Here is a 22,413-nt window from a genome sequence, read left to right on the forward strand (position 1 = left end):
GAGTGGAGTCTTTTGGGTTTTCCACATAAAGTATCATATCATCTGCAAAGAGTGAGAGTTTGATTTCTTCTTTGCTGAATGGGTTGCCTTTTATTTCTTTTTGTTGTCTGATTGCTGAGGCTAGGACTTCTAGTACTATGTTGAATAGCAGTTGTGATATTGGACAGCCTTGCCATGTTCCTGACCTTAGGGGAAAAGCTCTCAGTTTTTCCCCATTGAGAATGATATTTTTTGTGGGTTTTTCAAAGATGGCTTTGATGCTATTGAGGTATATACTTTCTATCCCTACACTGTGAAGAGTTTTGATCAAGAAAGGATGCTGTACTTTGTCAAATGCTTTTTCAGTATCTATTGAGAGTATCATATGGTTCTTGTTCTTTCTTTTATTAATGTACTGTATCACATTGATTGATTTGTGGATGTGGAACCAACCTTGCAGCCCAGGAATAAATCTCACTTGGTGGTGGTGAATAATCCTTATAATGTCCTGTTGGAGCCTATTGGTTAGTATTTTGGTGAGAATGTTTGCATCCATGTTCATCAAGGATATTGGTCTGTAATTCTCCTTTTTGATGAGGGCTTTGTCTGGTTTGGGGATCAAGGCAATACTGGCCTCATAAAATGAGTTTGGAAGTTTTCCTTCCATTTCTATTTTTTGGAACAGTTTCAGGACAATAGGTATTAATTCTCCAACAGGACATTATAAGGATTATTCACCACGACCAAGTGAGATTTATTCCTGGGCTGCAAGGTTGGTTCCACATCCACAAATCAATCAATGTGATACAGTACAGTACAAACACCTTTAAGTGTTTGGTAGAATTTCCCTGGGAAGCTGTCTGGTCCTGGGCTCTTGTTTCTTGGGAGATTTTTGATGACTGCTTCAATCTCCTTACTGATTATGGGTCTGTTTGTGTTTTTTGTGTCTTCCTAGTTCAGTTTTGGTAGTTTATATGTTTCTAGGAATGCATCCTTTTCTTCCGGATTGTCAAATTTGCTGGCATTAGTTGCTCATAATATGTTCTTATAATTGTTTGTATTTCTTTGGTGTTGGTTATGATCTTTTCTCTTTCATTCATGATTATATTAATTTAGGTCCTTTCTCTTTCCTTTTTAATAAGTCTGGCCAGGGGTTTATCAATCTTATTCTTTCTAAGAACCAGCTCCTAGTTTTGTTGATTTGTTCTACTATTCTTTTGGTTTCTATTTTATTGATTTCTGCTCTGATCTTTATTATTTCTCTTCTCCCGATGGGTTTAGGCTTTCTTTGCTGTTCTTTCTCCAGCTCTTTTTGGTGTAGGGTTAAGTTGTGTACTTGAGACCTTTCTTGTTTCTTGAGAAAGGCTTGTATTGCTATATATGTTCCTTTCAGGACTGCCTTTGCTGTGTTCCAAAGATTTTAAACAGTTGTGTTTTATTTTCATTTGTTTCCATGATTTTTTTAGTTTATATAATTTATATATTTTTTGGTTTATATAATTGACTACTCCTATGTTAAGGGCATAGATATTTAAAATTGTTAGATCTTGCTGGACAGACCCTTTAAGTCTGATAGAGTATCCTTCCTCATCTCCTATTATTTAAGTTTTTGGCTTAAAATCTTATTGATCTGATATAAGGATTGCCACCCTAGCTTTCTTTTGATGTCTGTTAGCATGGTAAATTGTTTTCTACCCCCTCACTTTAAGTCTGGAGGTGTCTTTCAGTATAAAATGAATCTCTTGCAGACAGCATATTGATGGGCCTTGTTTTTTTATCCATTCCGATACCCTGTATCTTTTGATTGGGGCCTATAGCCCATTTACATTAAGGGTAATTATTGAAAGATATTAATTTAGTGCCATTGTATTACCTGTAAGGTGACTGTTACTGTATATTGTCTCTGTTCCTTTCTGGTCTGTTACTTTTAGGCTCTCTCTTTGCTTAGAGGACCCCTTTTAATATTTCCTGTAGAGCTGGTTTGGTGTTTGCAAATTCTTTTAGTTTTTGTTTGTCCTGGAAGATTTTTATCTCTCCTATTTTCATTGTCAGCCTAGCTGGATATAGTGTTCTTGGCTGCATATTTTTCTCATTTAGTGTTCTGAATATGTCATGCCAGTCCTTTCTGGCCTGTCAGGTCTCTGTGGATAGGTGTGCATCCAGTCTAAGATTTCTACCATTGTATGTTACAGACCTCTTGTCTTGAGCTGATTTCAGGATTTTCTCTTTGTCACTGAGACTTTTAAATTTTACTATTAGATGACAGGGTATTGACGTATTTTTATGGATTTTGAGGGGGGTTCTCTGTACCTCATGGATTTTGATGCTTGTTCCCTTTGCCAAATTAGGGAAATTCTCTGCTTTTATTTGTTCCAATATACCTTCTGCCCCCCTCTCTCTTATTTCTTCTTCTGGGATCCCAATTATTCTAATATTGTTTTGTCTTATGGTATCACTTATATCTCGAATTCTTCCCTTGTGGTCCAGTAGTTTTTTCTCTCTCTTTTGCTCAGCTTCTTTATTCTCTGTCATTTGGTCTTCTATATCATTAATTCTTCTATAACACTAATTCTCTCTTCTGCCTCATTTATCCTATCAGTAAGAGCCTCCATTTTTGATTGTACCTCACTAATAGCTTTTTTTAAATTTCAACTTAGTTAGATTTTAGTTCTTTTCTTTCTCCAGAAAGGGATTTTCTAGTATCTTCTATGCTTTTTTAAGCCCAGGTGGCACCTTGATAATTGTCATTCTGAATTCTAGTTCTGACATCTTACTAATGTCTGTGTTGATTAGGTCCCTAGCTGTTGGTACTGCCTCTTGTTCTTTTGTTTTGAGGTGAGTTTTTCCACCATGTCATTTTATCCAGATAAACATAGCTGAATGGGAGAGCAAAATACTAAAAGAGTGGCAATGACCCCAGAAAAATATACACTAAGCAAATCAGAAGAGACCTGAACCTGGGGGGGTGGAATACACACACACACACACACACACACACACACACACACACACATATATATATGTATTTTTTTCCATATATATGTATATATGTATATGTATCAGACTGGTAAATAGAACAGAGCCACATACTTGATTTTGGGTGTATTTTGGTCTGTTAGAAGAAACTGCCTCCCAAAACTTTAAAGAAAGAAAAAACTAATATATATACAAAAATAAGGGTAAGCACAATGAAGGGATGGAATATGACTGTAAAGATGAAAATTTAAAAATATTCTAAAAAAGGAATTGATAAGTTGGTTGAAAAAAGAAAAAAGAAAAGAATGTGAACATTCTGGAGTCTAGAACAAAGCCATGTGGTAGATTTAGGGTATATTTTGATCTGTTAGAAGAAACTGTATCCCAAAATTTTCAAGAAAGAAAAACCTATATGTATACAAAAAATAAGGTTAAATACAATGAAGGGATAGAATATGACTGTAACAATGAAAACTAAAAATGATTTTTAAAAATGTACTGATAAGGTATTATAGTTAAAAAACATTAAAATAGGAAAGAGGAAACATTTAAAAAATAGAATAAGAAAAAAATAATATTAAAAAAATTTAACTTTGCAAGGCTAAAGGATCATGGGGGAAAAAGCCATGAATTCTATGCGTTGCTTTCCCTTAGCTCTCAAGTTCCTAGTTCTCATTAATGGGTGAACTTGGTCTTGGCTGGATGTTCTTGCTGATCTTCTGCAGGAGGGGTGTGTTGCCATGGTTCTCAAACGTCTTTGCCCGAGGCGGAATTTTGCCACCCTTGCCAGGGGCTGGGCTAAGTAATCTGCTCAGGTTCCCTCTCAGGAGCTTTTGTTCTCTGAAAGCTTTCTGTAGAGCTCTGGAGGACGGGAATGAAGATGGTGACCTCCCAATCTCAGCCCAGAGGAGCTGAGAACTCAGGGCCCCACTCCTCAGTGCACCCTCAGAGAAAAGCAGTCAATCCCTCCTGTCTCCCTCATCTCTGGCCGCACTCTGAGCTCACCTGGCCAGTGACTGAGCCTTTTTTCCTCTGGCACATGGCCCTGTTTGGAGTCTTCAAACCCAGCAGATTCCTGCCATGTGCTCACGCTGCTCCTCCCAGAGAGGAAGGTGAGTCTTCCGGATCTGCTGCTTGTGGGGTCCCCGCTTGAAGAGCAGTGGCCCCACTATGCCTTGGATCATGGTTTAAGGTAACCCCGAGCTGAGAGCTCACTCCTCGGCTCCACCTTTGCAGCTGGCTTCCCCGCTCTAATACCTGGGAGCTCTGCCACACTCAGACACCCCCGGTCTTTCTGTGATCCTGAGGGACCTAAGACCACACTGTCTCCATGAGGACTCCACCCTCACTTAGCTGGAGCCACATCCCTCAGTGGAGCAGATTTCTAAAAGTTTGGATTTTGTGCTCTACTGCTCCACTGCTTGCTGGGTGCCAACCCTTCCCCCCGCGGTGTATCTTCCCATCACTTTGGATTCACTTCTCTGTACACCCTACCTTCCAGAAAGCAGTTGCTCTTCTCTTCCTAGAACTGCTGCTTTTCTTCCTTTCAATCTCCTGTTGAGTTTATTGGTGTTCAGAATGGTTTGATAACTGGCCTTCTGTGGTAATGGTCTCACCAGGATACCAGTTTGTACCCAAGGAATGTCTTCAAGTGTATTGTTTCATCACTGTGTCTTTTAGAGGTGATGCTAACCTAACCAGCAGAGTACTTTTCAATATTTCTGTTGCATGGACTGGCTTTTTAGTGTGTTATTATGGTAGAGTGTGTGTATTCTTTGTGGCTGTCTGGATTAAATAAACGAGCAAACAAATGCTAAAGATGCTCTGAAATAACACTTGTAAAGTCCATTACCGTTGACTTTGAGTGGTGGCCTCATTACCTTAAGTTCAAAGCAGATTTGTGGGCTCCCACGTAATAACAACTTACATTTTTCTAGTGATTGGAGCTTTATAAGTTGATTTCATCTGTAGACATCCATTCGGTCAATCAACTAGTCGATTAACAGGTCAGTCTTATATTAGAACCTGTTACATGACACACATTGGGCAGCATGATTTGGGGATTCCAAAAATAAATAGGGCAAGTTTTTAATCCATAGAGGGGAGAAGGAAATAGCAAGAAGTGTGCTTGAATGCTGTGATTGAAGTTGTAAACCCCACAATAGGGACACAGGTGGTTCTCACTAAGGGAGGAGGTAGTGGACAGGAGAGCATTCATAGGGGAGGGGTCAGTGAGCAAACTCTTATGCGATCCTCAGTAGGGTCACAATCGTCCAGTTGGAACCTGACTCAGAGGGGTGAAGCATTGTCTCCCAGGTGATCCTGCTCTTAAGATTTCAGAAGCCTTTTGTCCCACCCCACACTATCTCCCCTGCTCCCCACACAGTCCCAGGAATGTGCACCTCATATTCTAGCAGAGATGAGAAAGAAGTAAAGGCCAGTGAATGTGGGACAAAAGACGATGCTTATTCAAAAGGAACGTTCCCAGAGTAACCAGAAAAACAATGTGATTGAAAATGTTATTCATCCATAAAAAGAAGAGAGAAAGCCAAACCCAAAGACGGAGTTGAGAGCTGGGAACAATGGCTTTGCTAACAACATCTACAGGCCTGTGGGATTTCTCGGTTGTACAGTGTGTTGAGGAAAGTTATTTGAGAAATATTCAAGGTACTTTGATGTTGTTTCTCCTGGGCAACGTGGAGCTTGTTTTTTGGAGGTTGGGCAACTAACATGAAATTGGGGAGGAAATGGCATTTAAAAGAATGACCTACTTCTTCTGTTACCACCCACAGATTCCAGTGTAATCTTTTTCTTATTCTCTTCACTGGAATCCATTAGTTTTCATGGGAAGAGTGATTTCTTCAGTCATACTCTTCGTGTGTGTGGCCATATTTCTTTAGGTTGGTGGGATATTGATTGGCATAGAGCCTTCAGAAAACACCCATGTGTCCTCAAGATGCCAGGGACAAAAGCAACTTGGTACTGGGACAGATTTTCTTTGTTCTTTGAGAGAAAGAATAATATTAATTATTACTGGATATTAGAAGGAAACATTACTCCCAGATTTTTAATATGAATTAAACTGCCCAAAACTGATGGGAAGGCATTTGATCTTCATTTTCTTTGCTCTGTACTTTAGGTAATGATGAGCTGGGGAGGCGCATTTTACAAATTTTTAAATTATAATGCCATAGTTAGGGAAGCAGGTATTTTAACTTACCTGAAAGCAAAGTCCTATTACTCCAATGGACAAGGTCGCCCCTTATTATTTATGGTCCTTTATAGGTTAAAAAAATTGTTTCAAAATTGTGGCTCTCATAAGAACCTCAAGGAGTGCATAGGAGATATTGTCTATAACATTTTTATTATTATTTTTTTTAATCCACGAAGAAACGGAGGCCCAGACAGGATGAGCAGAAGGCTCTGCCTAATAATAATATTTTTGTTACCCTCTGGACTAGTGTTGTTTAGTTCTGTTAAAATAGACTGAGGCATATTACAGATTTTAAGTTAATCTGAGTAAAAACTGATTAAATCCAGAAGTGGTTAAGAGTGGCCTACACACAGAGGCTCCAGAGGGGCTTTATATCATAGAGAGGATTCGGAAGCAAAGCGAGGGAAAGATTTGATTGACTGTAAGTCAGCATTTGCCTTATCTGGAGTAGGTTTGTTGGCTGTCTGTAATGGGTTGTCCTAAGATTTTGATTCCTTAACCTTGAGGCATTCACAGGCTTAGGTTCTGGTTTGCTTCTATAGGCTGCTAAGGCATTAGAAACCCCCCCCCCCCCCAGTCTAATAGCTTCCTTGTTTAATTGACTTCAAGGGTCTTTACATTATACGGCTTCTCTGAAGAGAAATCCTCTCACAGACACAGTCTGTACCCCTAACCCTGACCTGCCATTTCTCAGATATGTATGCTTAGTTGCAAGGGAATCTGAATGAGAAAAATGGAGAATTCAGTCACCAGCCCATCCCACACAGAAAAGTAAGACGGATCGTAGACCCCACTGGTCTAATAGTTTGGATTACTTCGGTATTTGAAGAGCAACACCTAATTAAATTCTAGGAATCCAGAATCCTATTTCTCTTACTGGGAACACCTGCCACCGGAAAGAGTGAGTTTGAATGAACACAGCCCACTGGGGAGCCTCATTTGAACCCTGTGTACAGTTTAAATTGTAGAAAGAGAACAGAAGGCAGTGATATTATCAGTGTCAGCCCATTTTCTCAGGCCACACTAGCCTGGAGTTTTAAAAGGGGTCACATGAATGGTTATAACCCATATTTTTAGCTTTTGATCCCTTTGATGGTTATAAACCCCTGGCTTTCCTGCCCACCCCTGAGGGAGTCCCCGGAGCTTGTCTTCTATGCCCTCTCTGGTTCTGTCCACCACCTGTGCACTTCGTGATGGGTTTCTTTCCTCCCCTGCTTCAGCCCCGTGCGAGTCAGGCTGGTTGTCCTCAGAGGGGACACAGAATTTACTCTGTTGGCGGCCTCCCCCATTAACGTTCTTGCCTCTGCCTCGGATTTCGTTTTCAGCATTCTTAATGTAAGCAGATGATGCGGTCTTCTCCCTTTGGGGATAAGCTTGGATCTCAAGGCAGAGTGCAGTTGTGAGCACATGGTCCCTTTTCTTTTTAGAATAGAACTTACTGACAATGTGAGTCATTGAGGTTGGGTAGGCCAGAGACAAGGTTCAAGCTTGGGCACCCAAAATATCAATATTTTGTGCGGAACCCAGGTTGATTCCCACTTCCCACCCCTGCTTCTATTTTCTGTTCTCTCTTTCATCCTTGACTTCTGTTTCTTTGGTTAATTGATTTTTTCTTCTTTTTTTAGTCTAAGCTCATCAAGTGAGAGATGCTTTAAAAGACAAAAGTCCTTAGGTCAGATCTATCTCCCTGACTGAAGGAAAAGAAATGAGGGAAACCCACAGAAGCAAAGCGATGTGTTCCCATTGAGAAGAGGAACATCTTCCTTCCCCCGGGGGGTGGCGAGTGACACCAAAACAGCCGGAATGGCCTGAAAGGTAAGGGATCTGGAACTCGGAGATATTGTATGTACAAAACAAGTCTGATTTGGGCTATAAAAACTGCGTTTAGAATGAACCAAGGGAGGCAGAGCTGGCTGGCTGGGTTTATGGTTGTCCAGTTCCGCAATGTCTTACCCCTGTTTCTCTGTCCAGAGTGGGGTGAAGATTCCCTGCTCTGAACTGGGACTCCCAGGAATATTATCAGGAAGACATTTTCTCCCTTTACATTCCCAACATCTCCCCAAACCACCCTGAGTCCATGTCTTTTCTTATCTGTCTCTTCAAAAAATATTTTTCTCATTCAAGAATAATGAACATACAGTGTTACATTAGTTCCAGGCATACAACATAATGATTCAGCAATTCTATACCTTTCTCAGTGCTCATGACGGTAGGTGTACTCTTAATCACCTTCATCTCTTTCCCTCATCCCCCCACCCACCTCTTCTCTTGTAACCTTCTGCTTGTTCTCTGTAGTTAAGAGTCTTTGTCTCTTTTCTCCTTTGTTCATTTTTTCAGTTTCTTAAATTCCACATGTGAGTGAAATCATGTGGTGTTTGACTTATTTCACTTCTTGAATTCCCTCTAGCTTCCTCCATGTTGTTGCAAATGGCAAGGACTCATTCTTCTTCTTATTTTTTTTTATGATTGAGTAGTGTTCCATTGCATTCCATATCATATATATCTATCACATCATGGACATACCATAGACATTACTGAATGTCTATTCTTGAGTTGATGGACACTTAAGTTGCTTCTGTATCTTGGCTATTGTTAGTAATGCTGAGATAAACATATGTGTGTTTATATCTTTTCAAATCAGTGTGTTCTTATTCTTTGGGTAAATACCCAGCAGTGGAATTACTGGATCATATGGTAATTCTGTTTTTAATGTTATTTATTTATTTTTTATTTTTTTAAAGATTTTATTTATTTATTTGACAGAGAGAGAGAGAGAGATCACAAGTAGGCAGAGAAGCAGACAGAGAGAGGGGGATTTAATGTTTTTTAGAAGCCTCCATACTGGTCCCACAGTGGCTACACCAAGCTTGCGTTTCCACCAGCAGTGCACAACAGTGTCTTTTTTCCCATTCTTCCTGAAAACCACAAATAGGATCAGATGCAACCTGACAGTTTGGACTCCATTTGTTGAAAGGTGTTTCTCAACCAGGTAACATTTATTTATTATTTATTATTATTATTTATTTATTTATTATTTTTGTTGAAAGGTGTTACCTCAACCAGGTACCACTTATTTATTATTTTTTGAAAGATTTTATTTTTCAGTCCTCTCTACACCAAACATGGGGTTCGAACTCGTAACCCCAGGATCAAGAGTCACATGGTCTCCTGACTGAGCCAGCCAGGCATCTCGCAACCAGGTCGCATTTAAAAGGCAGCCTGATGTGGGGGAAAATAATGCAGTAGTCTGGTTGTCACAAGACCTCGAATTTTTCTTTTCTATTAAACCTGTCATATTATCAGTGTAACTACCTTCTCTACCTCCCCTCGCAGCTCTCCCCGTCGCAGGTCTCCCCCTTCAGCTCTGATTTGTAGACAGGCTCATCTACATGATCTCTCCTTCTCTAAAGCCCTGAGCATTTAACTGTGGAAAAAGTTCTCCTATCCAAGGAGTTTCTTCAGTCCCCAGTGCAAACTCTCTCATTGTTGGGGGGAGAGGTTCTCTCATGCATTTATTGAGCACCTTCTATGTACAAGGTGCAGATCACTGTGCAAGACACCCTTGACCTGAGTCATTAATCCTTAATCATGATGATGAGAAGAGACACGTAGCTCTCCTCTGTGCCAGACCCTGTTCTCATCTGTTTACATAGATTCATTTAAATCCTCCTCCTCATCTCTGTGAAGTTGGTACTATCCTGATCATCATTTCGCAGATGACCGCCTGAGCCTTCAGGAAGTAACGGACACAAACAAATGTGCCCAAAGTCCTACAGCCGATCTCAGCCATACATCAGGCCAGGACAATGATCCCCTCTTTACAGATGAGGATGCTGGGGTGCTAGCAGCCTGAGGAAAACCGCTCAAGGTCACAGAACAAGGGCATCACACACCTGCAAATCAAACTCCCGTCTCCCTCTCTCCACAGCCCAGATCCTCTTCATTTTGCTGCTGTGCCTTCCCAGAGGCAATTCTGCCTTGTCATAAACTGCAGACCATGGCACTTTTAATGAAGGAAAAGTTTGCCAAATGAAAAGCAGATTAATGAGATATTTGGGATGCTTTGCGGTAAATAAATCTCTTTCAGAATTCTCATCTTCTCCCACTCAAACTGAGAAAGCTGTAACAGCAACAATTACCTCAATCCTGTTGCGGCTGTGTGGGAGTGAACTCTCTGAATTTTATTGCTCAGGATAGACACCGGAGACCAACAAAACTTTCTTCTGGCTTCCTGAGCCATAAGTCAGAAACTGGATGTATCAGATGCTGGCTTTTGTCAGCAGCCTCCCCTTGCCCTTCCTGTTTTTGTGGTATCTTGGAACACCATTACTGGAGGAGACAAATAGAGCTTAAAACTGGGTCAAAATTAAAAATGTTAGAAAAGTCAGGGTGGCTGGGTGGCTCAGAGGATTAAGCATCTGCCTTCAGCTCAGGTCATGATCCCAGGGTCCTGGGATCGAGTCCCACATCCAACTCCTTGCCCAGTGGGGAGTCTGCTTCTCCTTCTCCCTCTGCCCCTGCTTGTATGTGTATGCTCTCTCTCAAATAAATAAATAAAAAATCTTTAAAAAAACATTAGAAATGTCACTGCCAACCTAGAGCAGCCTTTGAACATGACTGCCTCAGACTTGAAGGGAGTCTTTTTTTTTTTTTTAATTTAAATAACGGATAACTTTAGATACTTCCTGGGAATTGTCAAATATCCCTGGGGGAGTTGAGTAGTCCAAATAGAAGTGTTATTATTTCTGTGTGATACTCAAGTGAATTTGAAGGCAGATACCTACAGTTGTATTCCAGAAGGAAGTGCGTGTCTCCTCACGCTAGGTGTCGAGGCTGTGAGGACAGACAAGCCTCCATCCCTTTCTCTCAGCGCTAGTAATCTACTAGGAGAAATAAGATGTAGCCAGGAATAATCTGTGCTTTGAGGGGAAACATTCCTTTTACTGTGTATCTACATAGACCAAGCAATGTATCCAGCACTTCCAGTAAGGACTTGGCAGAAGAAGAGGGTTATCCCCATTTTTCTGGGAAGAAACTAAGGTTTAGCCTCAGTGGCCTGAGCCAGTTTATTAATGTGGCTTTGATTCAGACTCCCGTAGTTCTAAAGACAGACCTGTGCTCTTTCCCCTCTGTTCTGCTATTAATTAGGCAGGATGCCAATTGTCATTTAATGGTTTACCTTATTGGGTATGCCTTCAGGGGATTTAAAGGCTTATGCAGTTAGCTTATCAAGCTGTGTAACACTTAGAGACAACCATTTTTTTTAAATATTTTATTTATTTGAAAGAGGGAGCGCTCGCAGAAGTGGGGGGGAGGGGCAGAGGGAAAGGGAGAAACAGACTTCCCAGCTGATATGGGCTCGATCCTAGGACCCCGAGATAATGACCTGAGCCAAAGTCAGGGGCTCAACCCGCTGAGCCACCCAGGCACCCCTAGAGATGACCATTTTTTGACTTGGGGATGTTTTGAAGAATCTTGGGCATCTCAGATAATTGCCAGATTTTTTAAAAAGTCATGTGCAAAACAGAACACTTCATCTATTTATTGTGCTGTTGTGTTTGTGGAGTGAGGGCTTGTGGATGGCCTTTGGGTGGGGATAGAAAGAGTCTGGATACCACTTGGCTATATTACTTGGCAAGAAATAATGGTTTTGAATTGTGCCATGGTTATTTTAGATTGGCTAAGTCAGCCCCACTGGACTTCACAGTTACATGTGATTATTTCACATAATCAGGTCATGATTCCAGGGCCCAGTCTTAGGAGAAATATCTGTAATGGGGGAGGTAAGAGCCCCATTCCACTTGGCTTTGGTCAGACCTCCACTGGAGTACCGTGTTCAGTTTTGGGGAAAGCACGTTATGGCAAAAAGCAACTAGGACACATTCAGGAGAAGGACGAATGGCAATGAGGAAATGAAGTGTGGATGTTTGGAGGAACAGGAGTCTGTAGCTGAAAGAAAGGGGCCGAGGGGCTGAGATGTCAGTCTTCAAAACTGGGAGGACTGGGGCCCCTGGTGCCTTAATTGGTTGAGAGTCCAACTCTTGACCTCAGCTCAGGTGTTGATCTCAGGTCATGTGTTCAAGCTCCATGCTGGGCATGGAGCCTACCTAAAAAAAAAAAAAAAAAAGAAAGATAAAAAAGAAAAAGAGAAGTTAATGTACTATCTTACAGAAGAGGAATATAGATTTGTTACTTGTGTCCCCCCCCTCCAAGAGGTAACAACTAGAAACATCAGCCTCTGGGGAATATGTGTCCTTACAAGGAAGAATTTTTCATTATACCCACCCACAAATAGAGAATTGCTGTTTTTGTTCTTTTGTTTTTTGGGAAGTGGTGGATTCTTGGGCCTTGACAGTGTAGGAATCTGAGCAGAGTAATTACTTGGTAGAGACACTGCATAGGAAATTCAAAATTACCAGGGGGATTGGATTTCAAAAGCATCAAACATGTTGCCAACCGTGAACATCTCAGCAGCACTGGACTGTTTTTCTACGCTTTGCCTCCACTTTGGTCATAGTTAGGATATACTTTTGGGGGGATGGATGGCAGGGAATGGGAAGAACCCACAATGGCTGAGCAGTTTTTTGGACCATCCTCATTTGTCTACCATTTTTACTTTCCCTTTCCTCGATAGGCACAGGCTCACTTTAGACTGTAGGTACATAGGAAACCTGTGGGTATAACTGTATAAATCGTGACCCTCAACTTAACCTACCAGCTCCTGCCACTGGGTTCTTTAAATGTTATTTGAAATGATTTTTATCAAGTATCAAATCAGAGATCCAGTTTTGTCATGCTCCAGCCCTCAGACCGTCTGACTTGACTGCTGGTACAAATTCTAGGTTTTTGAAACTGATGGATGCCTACTGTCTTCTGGGGAAGACAGTACTTGAATTCTTTCCTAGAGTTCAAGGAGATGGAAATTGGGGGTCATCCAAAAGACAGAGAACCAGTCAAAGGGTTTCGTTACACACATTAAAGGAGCTTTAAAAATTACTCATAAGCTAGTAGAGGGCTGCCAGGTATGTGTTAGTTAGGAACGTTCAACTGTTTCAAGCCTCTACTGGCTTGTCACCCATTTAAAGACTGAATGAGATTGGCAGAAGGTTTTTGCTCACAGCTGACAGCCAGACTGTTAAAGAATGAACCAGTAAATATTGCAGAAAAAAAAAAAAAGTAGGCATTGCTCATTTTATTGCTCTCCTCAAGGCAGACACCATGGGCTCATGGCCACATGTCATCTTCAGTGACCTCCCTCCTTGCACCTAGAAGCGGGTTTCTCCTCATCCATTACAGACCTATAAACAGCAGAGAAGCATGATTTAGAGACCAAGAGGCGTTCTAAGCATGGGCTTTGTGGACACTCCATGCTCCCCTCCTCATTGAGGATCCCCCACCCATCTTTCAGAAGGGACCCTGGGACCATGAGTCTCATTTAATTCCATGACGTGATGTCAAAGGTATTAGGTTCATGGAGATTTTCCAAGCCCTACTGACTGGGTTTTGAGGGAGACAGGGCTCGACTCAGAGGAATCCTTTGGGCTGGGGTGTTTCCTATACACCGGTAATCATCTTCCTCTGCTTCATCAAGCTTCTTAACTTGCTCACAGTATATATAGAACTGCTGAGTCCTGATGGCAATGTTTCTTTTCTAGTTGTGGGTCCCACCCAATTCCTGGGTTCTTTTACAGTTAGACTTTGATTACTCTGTCGCTCTTTGAACTCCCCAAGTCTCATGTCACTTTGTTAACATGACTAATTTGCAGTGGACATATATCTTTTGTGTTCTTCATACATGTCTTTACATGTCTCAGGAAGACCTGGTCTGTTGCAAATTTAAGAGGAAGTCCAATATTTATTTTTGGTTCTTTCTCACCACTGCGCCCAACATCTGCCTCCCTCCCAGATACTGTTCCTTCTTTTCCCAATCTCCACATCTCCTTCCCACAAAAAAAAAGGCCTGATTCTCAGTCTCTTTTTCCCTAGTACTTCTTAAAACAGTGGCTGATAATGTTTCAATTAAGGTAGCACCTCTCGGGAGGTCTCAGTATTTGAAATACTGAATCTCTATGGCTGAATTTTAGGCAGTGGAAAAAAAGATAGTTTTAGATGCAGAAGAAGGCAGTTGGGTTGATGACACAGGATAAACAGGGTACTCATTTCAGTTCAGATACGTGGGTAAGGTGACAAGCCTGGGATAAAGCAGAGGTGACACTTGTGTGGGGAAAAATAAAAAAAATAAAAGAGCTATCTGGTCAGGACATTGTTTGGTCTAGGGGAAAAGAAGAGCTTGTACTGGGGCACTTTATTTATTTAAGTTTTTGTTTTGGGGGGCTGGGGAAGCAGGTGGGAGAGCTCATACTAAGTGCAAGGAGCTGACTCCAGAGATCAGGAATCACAGCCTCTCCTTTCTAAGGATTCATACCCTGTTGTGGGGGAAACTAGACACATTCATTCATAGAGTGGCCCAAAAGCACACTATGAAAAGAGCTATCATAGACATTTAGCTAAGAGGGGCCCATTCTCAGGATATCTGGAAAGGCTTCTTTATGAAGTAGGATTTTGGTTCTACTTAAAACCCCATTGTACTTTGGCAGATGCAAAGATACAAAGAACATCCTGATGGTTGCTGGAGGGGGAGAGGTGTGGAGAGAAGGGGAAAGAATGGGGAAGATGGATGAAGGGGAGAGGGAGAAACGGGCTTCTCTGAAAAGAACCATAATATTATGGAATGAATATCATACGGATAAAAGGTACAGCATAGGGAGTGTAGAATATCATACGGATAAAAGGTACAGCATAGGGAGTGTAGTCAGTGGTAAGTACTAGCATTGTATATAAAAACAAAAAAATGCATCATGTACTTTGACTATATGTACTTTTTTTTTTTTGGAAGATTTTATTTACTTATTTGACAGAGAGCGAGCGAGCACAAGCGGGGGCAGATGCAGGCAGTGGGAGAGGGAGGAGCGGGCTCCCTGCTTAGCAAGGAGCTCCGTGCGGGACTCGATCCCAGGACCCCGGCATCATGACCTGAGCCAAAGGCAGATGTTTAACCGACTAAGCCAGCTGGGTGCCCTGAAAATCTGTACCTTTGAAAGAAATGACGTGAGCAAGGACTGCGTTCTGAGGCAGGGAAGTCAGGTCCAGTGAGTGGAGGCAAGAAGCTGGGTGCTGTGCAGTTGCGTGGAAAACTCAGTAGGGTTCTTAACCCTGCAGAGCTTTGAATACTAGGTGGGATATTTTAGATTTTAATGCAGAAGCCATTGACCATTTGAGCAGGAAACTAATATTCCTTAAGAAAATAACTATGACCTGGCCGGGTTAAAAGCTGGGAAGGACATACTCGAGTGTTCCCAGTTTGGGGAAGACTGGAAGATGGTCGCTAATTCATCAGATGTGTGTTGTATCTACAGGAGCGAAATGAGCAGCATACCTCGATGCGTACATCCTCCTCCCGTATATGCATTCTTTGTCATCACGGAGCACATATCTGGCAGCCAGGTTAACTTTAGAATAATAAGAACAAAAGCTATTTGGAATACATGTTTTAGAACCATTTGTTACTTTGCACGGACCTATGAGCAAATAGGATGGAGCTAATGCATTTACTGTAGTATTTGGTTCTTTAAGGCCTGCCACGCTATTATATATACTTCCATCCTCACTAAACTCTGGCTCTTGCCACCGTGATCACTCGGAGACCCGGAGTGTCAGCGGAATCATCGAAATAGTGAAATAACTCAAGTCAAGAGTTTTTTTGCCTGTTGGTTCGAGTCTTTGGAAGATTGCTTCCTTTGTATTCCCTAAATTCAAGAGTATAAAAGCCACCCAGACATGTAATCTTTACTATGTCACACATTTCAAAAGGCGGTGAAATTATTTTCCAGTTTAAGGCAAGTGTTTTAGGAACTCCTGAGCCCTCTCTCCCCTGAATTGGTTTAGAAGAAAGAAACAGAAAAAAACCCAAGCAAATGCCATGTAATACAACAACATTGTCCTGGTATAAAAATCCTAACGTAGCTTGGTAGGAAAAGGTTCTGAATTGTGATCCAAGAGACCCGAGTTCTAGGTGTGGTTTTGTAAATATGTGACTTGATGGTTTTGTCAGGTGTCCTACCTAGTGGGGAGGGATTAGAATCTTTCTACAGGGTCCCTGTGCTATTTATTAGAACTGTTCACAATTATGTTTGCCTAAGGAGTCTGGAAAATGGAGAGACATATGATAAGATTGTGGTCAGCAATTTTGGGTAGAAGTCATATGTTACTTTGCGGACAGGACATTCAATGCCGGGGTGAGACTTCAGAATTCTCTTGGCAGTTATGGCCGACACCGGTGGCTTTATCAACCTGAATCCGGGAAGGAGGACATCAAGGAGGGAACTTTTAGCTAGCCCACAGTGGGTGTCGACGAGGAGTAGGAAATGAACCTTTGTGGTTTTAAGCTGCTGTTATTTGGGGGGGGGGGTATTTGTTCCAAAAAAATAATGAAGCTTCTTGATTGATATGGTATCCAAAGAATTTAACTGTGATGATTTGTGGGAAAACTCAGGGATGTAGGAGATGTTTCCTTTCCTTAAATTAAGTTTTACAAAGTCTTCTACAGATAAATGTCCAGCTGCTCTGAGGGGAAGTAAATTTTCTGTCATTGGAAAGAGTAAGATATAGACAAGGCAACCTCTTGAAGGCATTACTATAGAAATTGAAGGTGAAGAAATTAAAGGATATAGTAAGAAAAAGATATTCATTCCTGGCACAGAGCTCCCTAATGCTCTTGGAATTTCCTAAGTCCTAAGAGCCATAAGGGTGTCTTAGGTTAATGAGGTGACTTTGGAAGCACCTATGGGTGGGGGCTGGTTGCCAGGGGAACAAGCACATGATTAGAGGGTTGGAACTTTCTGTCCCATCCCCCTCCTCTGGGGAGCGGGGAGGGGCTGAAGGTTGAATCAGTCCTCACGGTCCTGTGTTTTAATGAATCATGCCTATGTAATGACGCCCCTATAAAAACCAAAAAAGACAGGGTCCAGAGAGCTTCCTGGCTGGTGAAACACATGGAGATTTGGGGAGAGTGGTGTGGAAACTCCTTGCGTTTCCCTATACCTTGTGCCGTGCCTCTCTTCCATCTGGCCATTTCTGTGTTCTGTCCTCTCAAAGAAGCCCATAATCTCATAGGCAAAATGTTTCTCTGAGTTCTGTGAGCCACTCTAGCAAAATGACAAAACCCTAAGGTGGTAGGCCATTAGAACCTCCCATCTACAGCCAACTGGTAAGGACAGGTGACAACTGGTGTCTGAGGTGTGTGTGCATGTGCAGAGAGGGTAGGTGGGCTAGGGAAGTCTTGTAGGGCTCACTCGTTAACCTGTGGATTTCTGACGCTGTCTCTGGGTAGACAGTGTCTGCCTTGAGTTGGGTTAAAGGACACACAGCTGGTGTTGGAGATTTGCTTGGTGGAACCACTGCCTCCTATGGGGAGAACTGGTACCAGAATCTTAGATTGAATTAGAGAACTTCACAGTCCATTGTTGCTTAAACCATTCAGATTTGTAGCTCCTGAGGGTAACTGTTGTGGCTCACATTTGTGCAGCAAGTAGGGTTTATAAAGTGTTTTCTCCAGTGTAAACTTCCTGGCTCTCCTGTGCATAGCAAGAGGATTTCCATAATGTGCCCACCAGGGAGACACGCACAAGTGGTAAGAAAAACTTGCTTGGAGAATTCTTTACCTGAATCCCATAGCTACCCACCTCTATTTTTAAACAAGTACTCCTAGTTCTGTTTGTTTGTTTGTTTGTTTTAGGGTTTTATTTATTTGAGAGAGAGAGAGATAGTGAGAGAGAGAGAGCATGCGCGGGGCCAGAAGGTGGGCGGTTTGGGAGAAGCAGGCACCCTGCTGAGCATGGAGCCCAGTGTGGGACTCATTCCCAGGACCCTGGGCTCATGGCCTGCGCCGAAGGCAGACGCTTAACCGGCTGAACCACCCAGGTGCCCCTGTTTGTTTTTGCTCTTTTTTTTTTTAATTAAACTTCTAATTTTTATTTTTATTTTTATTTTTTTAAAGATTTTATTTATTTATTTGACAGAGATCACAAGTAGTGGAGAGGCAGGCAGAGAAAGAGAGAGGAGGAAGCAGGCTCCCTGCTGAGCAAGAGCCAGGTGCGGGGCTTGATCCCAGGACCCTGGGATCATGACCTGAGCCGAAGGCAGGTCATGAGCTACCCTGGTGCCCCAAAACTTCTAATTTTTAGATCATTGTGCATTCACGTGCAGTTGTGAGGAAGAATATAGAGATCCCATGGAAACTTTACCCACTTTGGCCAATTGAAACATATTGCGAAACCGTAGTCTGCTGTCATGACCTAGATTTTGAGCTTGATAGTATCAAGACACACATTTCCATGACCACAAAGATACTTCATGTTGCCATTTTATGGCCACACCTACTTCCTCCCACACTTCCATACCCCTTAACCACTTAACTCTGCACCTATTTTCCATTGGTATAATTTTGGCCATCTCAAGACTGTTATATAAAAGGAATCATCTAGTATATCATCTTTTGGGACTGGCTTTTTTCCTCAGCATAATTCTCTGGAGATGCGTCCAAGTTCATTCCTCTTTTCTTGCTGAGTAGAATTCCATGGTATGGCTGTATCACAGCTTATTTAAACGTTTACCCACTGAAGGATATCTGAGTTGTTTCTAGGTTTTGGCTATTGTGAATAAGCTGTTACCAACATTCATGTGTATGTTTTATGAACAGGCTTTGCCTTTCTCTGGGACAAATGCCCAAGAATGCAATTTGCTGGGTTGGATGGTAGTTGCACGTTTAGTTTTTTTTTTTTTTTTTTGTTTGTTTTTTTAAGAATATGCCATAATCTTTTTTTTTTTTTTAAGATTTTATTTATTTATTTGTGAGATAGAGGGAGAGAACAAGTGGAGGCAGAGGGCAGAGGGAGAAGCAAGCTTCCTGCTGAGAAGGAGCCCGATGTGGGGCTCGATCCCAGGACCCTGAGATCATGACCTGAGCTGAAGGCACATGCTTCACTGACTGAGCCATCCATAGGTCTCTAGAGTGCCATACTTTCCAGAATGGCTGTCATTTTCTGTTCTTACCAGCAGTGTGTGAATGATCTAGGGAGCTTGGCACATGGAGTATCTTCCCATTCTCCTCAGCATTTTGTATTGTCATGGCTTTTTATTTGAGCTATTTGAGCTATTTGATAGGTATCTCACTGAGGCTTTCGTGCACATGATCCTAATGGCTAATGACATGAAACAGCAATTCATGTGTTTATTTGCTGTCTGGACATCCTCTTCCCTGAAACATCTCTTCCAGTCTTTTGTCCATTTTCCAATTGGATTGTTTCCTTTTTTACTCTGAGTTTGAGAGTTCTTTACATGTTACAGATTTTATGTGTTTGTTGGCTTATGAGGTTTGCAAATCTTTTTTTCCAGTCTGTAGCTTGTCTTTTCCCACTCCTTCAAGGATCTTTCGCATAGCAAATGGTTTTAGTTTTCATGAAGCCTAGTTTATTTATTTTTCCTTTTACAGGTCGTTTCTCTCCTGGATAATTGCAATAGGCCTACTATTTTCTTTTTTCCTATTTTTTCGTTTTTTGAAGGAAAGAGATGAATTTGTCTTTATTTTCAGAATTTTTACTTTTTTATATTTTTTAAAACAGCTCCACACCCTACACCCAACGTGGGGCTTGAACTCATGACCCTGAGATCAAGAGTTGCATACTCTGCCAACTGAGTCAGGAAGATGCCCCAGAAAGCTCCCTATTTTCTTGATTCTGTCCTTGCCTCCCAGGTGGCTTTTTTTTTTTTTTTTTAAAGATTTTATTTATTTATTTGTCAGGAAGACAAAGAGCGTGAGTGCACAGGCAGGGGGAGTGGCAGGCAGGAGGAGAAGCAGGCTCCCTGCCGAGCAAGGAGCCTGATGCCAGACTCGATCCCAGGACCCTGGGTTCATGACCTGAGCCCAAGGCAGATGCTTAACCGACTGAGCCACCCAGGCATCCCCCAGTTGGGTATCTAGCGGAGTAATCTTCTTTCTTTTCTTCTTTTCCTTCTCCTCCTTCTTCTTGTTTTGTTAAGTAGATGCCACACCCAGCGCGGAACCCAGCACGGGGGTTTAAACTCACAATGGTGAGATCAAAACCTGAGATGAGATCAAGAGTTGGAGGCTTAACCAACTGAGGCCCTCAGGTGTCCCCAGAGTGATCTTTTTAAATACAATTATTCACTCAGGACTCTCCACGGTTCCCATGTCACTCAGAGAAACAGCCAGAATCTTGACAATAGCTTACTGTCTGCAGAGTCCCTCATTATGTCTCTTTCTATCTTTCTATCTCAGCTCTAGCTACACTGGCCTCTTTGTGAAGGTCTAACAGGCCAAGCCATCCCTGTCCAGGACTCCAGTCTCTTCTTTTCATCTGGAAAATGTAACCTTAGTTCTCAACTTTCTCATTTGCCCTGAAGTCTTACTGAAAAGGGCTATTTTGAGTAAAGACTTCCATGACCTCCCATGTAACACAGAAATGCCCCATTGCCTACGGACCCCAATTCACTTTGTTTTCTTTTTCTTCATGATACTTGTTAGTATCTAACCTACTCCATATTTTATGTATGTTAAAAGATTATCTGTCTTTTCTTTTAGAATTAAGCTCCTTGAGAGAAAATTCTTTTATCGGTTTTGTTCATAACTGTTCAACCATGAGGATCTGGGGGAGCTTGGCACATGGTAAAGACTCAGTAAAGATTTACAGAATGAAGAACAAATAAAGAAGGAATGGGTAAGGTATGTTCTAATCTAGCTTTGCCTTACCATGATAAATCCCACTGGTCTTAGCTTGCAAATCCTGAGCTGGTACCCTCGGAACCATCTTTCCTTTTGTAAAGACAGGTACAATTCTTCTTCTTCTTCTTTTGTAGCATTTTATTTATTTATTTGAGAGAGAGAGAGAGAGAGAGACTGAGCGGGCAGGGGCATAGGGAGAGAGAGAAAGAGTCTGAAGCAGACTCAGCACTGAGCAGGGAGCTCATGAGATCGTGAGATCATGACCTGGGCTGAAAGGAGAGGTTCAATTCTTTTGGAAATTCTGGGTCTAAGAATGATGTGTTAAGAAACTTCCTCCTGGGTGGTGGGGTTATGGACATTGGGGAGGGTATGTGCTATGGTAAGTGCTGTGAAGTGTGTAAACCTGGTGATTCACAGACCTGTACCCCTGGGGATAAAAATAAATTATATGTTTATAAAAAAATAAAAAAATTAAAAAAAAAGAAACTTCGTCCTTCTGAACAAACACAAAAAAGGAGAAACAGACCCATAAATACAGAGAACCAGTAGATGGTTACCAGAGGGGCGGGGAAAAATGGGGGCAAGGAGGGGCAAGGGGAAGCAAACAGAATTCCCTTCCTTGGAATGAAAGGATTAGAATACCTAGTGAAGTTTGAACTCCTAATGAAGGCATGATCCTCTGTGGTTCCTCATGCTATTTGTTGAAAGGCTTATGGGATCATTATCGTGGAAGGATCAAATCGACGTCACAGGAACCCACTGATCCATCTCAACATCATTAAAAACAAGCTGGACCAGTGGGAATTTTCATGGTAAGGCAAAACTCTCTGCTCATTGGGAAACCTGCTTCTCCCACTCCTTCTCCCCCTGCTTGTGTTCTCTTCTCTCTCTCTCTCTTGCTGTGTGTGTCTCTGTGAAATAAATAAACAAAAACAAAAACCCAACAACAACAACAACAACAAAAATCTCCTCATCTATTGGATATAAATACTGTTGCATTTAGAGAGAGAGGACACATCTGAGATTTTCTTCAAAACACAGTTCTTCCGCCACCCCTACACACTCCCAGAAACATCTAAACTGGAACAATCGAAGGAAAAGCTCACTGTGTGTATGTGGTGTGGGGGAGGGGTGTGGGGATGGGACGAGAATGACAGAATATTGATAATGGTTCAACCTGGGTCATAGGTCCATGGAGCCACATCCCCATTAGACAACTTTTTTTTTTTTTTTTTTTAACTTTGTGTATGCTTGAAAATTTCTACCACAGGGCACCTGGGTGGCTCAGTTGGTTGAGTGTCTGCATTTGGCTCAGGTCATGATCCCGGGGTCCTGCAATCAAGTCCCACATCGGGCTCCCCGCCGCTTCTCCCTCTCCCACTCCCGCTGCTTGTGCTCTCTCTCTGTCAAATAAATAAATAAAAATCTTTAAAAAAAAAAAAGA

Source organism: Lontra canadensis, unplaced genomic scaffold (genome assembly GCF_010015895.1).
Source record: "Lontra canadensis isolate GAN:19392208 unplaced genomic scaffold, GSC_riverotter_1.0 scaffold167, whole genome shotgun sequence".
Lineage (NCBI taxonomy): Eukaryota > Metazoa > Chordata > Mammalia > Carnivora > Mustelidae > Lontra > Lontra canadensis.